The sequence below is a fragment of the Otolemur garnettii genome, unplaced genomic scaffold (genome assembly GCF_000181295.1).
Source record: "Otolemur garnettii isolate 467f Iridium unplaced genomic scaffold, OtoGar3 scaffold00184, whole genome shotgun sequence".
NCBI lineage: Eukaryota > Metazoa > Chordata > Mammalia > Primates > Galagidae > Otolemur > Otolemur garnettii.
Window position 1 is genome coordinate 59,785 of NW_003852579.1, and position 1,286 is coordinate 61,070.

At 36.0% G+C, this 1,286-nt stretch overlaps 1 protein-coding gene across 2 annotated transcripts in view; it reads right to left on the reverse strand.

Annotated features, from left to right (window-relative positions):
* KHDRBS1 (KH RNA binding domain containing, signal transduction associated 1) overlaps positions 1–1,286 on the reverse strand; it is a 49,752-nt gene that overhangs the window by 32,062 nt on the left and 16,404 nt on the right. The gene's annotated exons all lie outside the window — the stretch shown is intronic.

A 1,286-nucleotide genomic window follows, 5' to 3' on the forward strand; every position in this document is an offset into this window, starting at 1 on the left:
TTACCTTGATGAAAACCCAGAAGTCAATAATTTAAATATACAATGAATAGATAGTTCCATTAAAATTCCACTGTGACAGTAACGCTCTGGATACTAATCCTTAAAGAGTTTAAAGACTTGGTTTTTACTCTGCTACTCGGTAGTTGAGTGAACTTAGACAAGTCATTTAATTGTTCTAACTTCTGATTCTGTCATGAGGTTGCTATAAAGACAGAATAAAATAATGTATGTATACACACCTAATTAAAGCCCATTTCTTAGAAAGTGCTTAATATGTAATCACCATTAATCTGAATTCAGTCAATGCTTACATGAGAAAATGCATTAAAACTATTTTACTGAGTTATGATTGACATATAAAAAGCTGTACATGTTTAATGCATAAAATAATGAGTTTAGAGGTAAGCTGTACATCTATGAAAACATCAGCACCATCAAGGCCATAGACATATACATCAGCATCAAAAGTACTTTCAATCACAGGTTAAGACAGTTTTTTCTCCTTTGAGACAGAGTCTCATTTTGTAACTATGAGGGCAGTGGCATCACCATAGCTCACTACAACCTCAAATTCCTGGGCTCAAGCCATCCTTCTGCCTAGCCTCCGCAACAGCTGGTACTCTAAGGCACCTGACATGATGCCCAGTTAATTTTTCTATTTTTACTAGAAACAATGTCTCACTTTTGCTCAGAGTGGTCTTGAACTCCTGAGCTCAAGAAATCATCCTGCCTCAGCCTCCCACAATGTTAGTATCACAGGCATGAACCACTGTGCCTGGCCTAACACAGTTTCATTACATAGAAACTTAGCATCCAGTAAGAGTTCCACCACCGAGGAACTTCATTCACTCATTCATTTGTTCAATGATTGCAAATGTCTTGAGTGCTTCCTACGGAGAGGAAGATGTAAAGAGAGATATAGGTATGATCATTAATCACTATGAGAAACTTACTGAGAGGCCAGACATCAGTCTCGCAAAGTACATGATATATAAAACAGGACAAGACATACAATACAGTCTCAGTTTTCACTGTTTATATGTATATGTGGTATTGGAGTTCCCAGAATTTGAGGGTACCAATGAAGGATATATGCGTTTGTGTGTATACATATATATACAGTTAAGTGCTATAATGAAAATTCTAACAGAGACGAAGGCTGAGTACCCAAGGAATGAGCAGCAACTTAAAGTTATATGGTCCACAGAGCACAGTCAAAAAAAGAAATGTATGCTCCCCGAAATTAGTAGAACATTCTTTATTTTTTATTTTTATTTTTTTTTTTT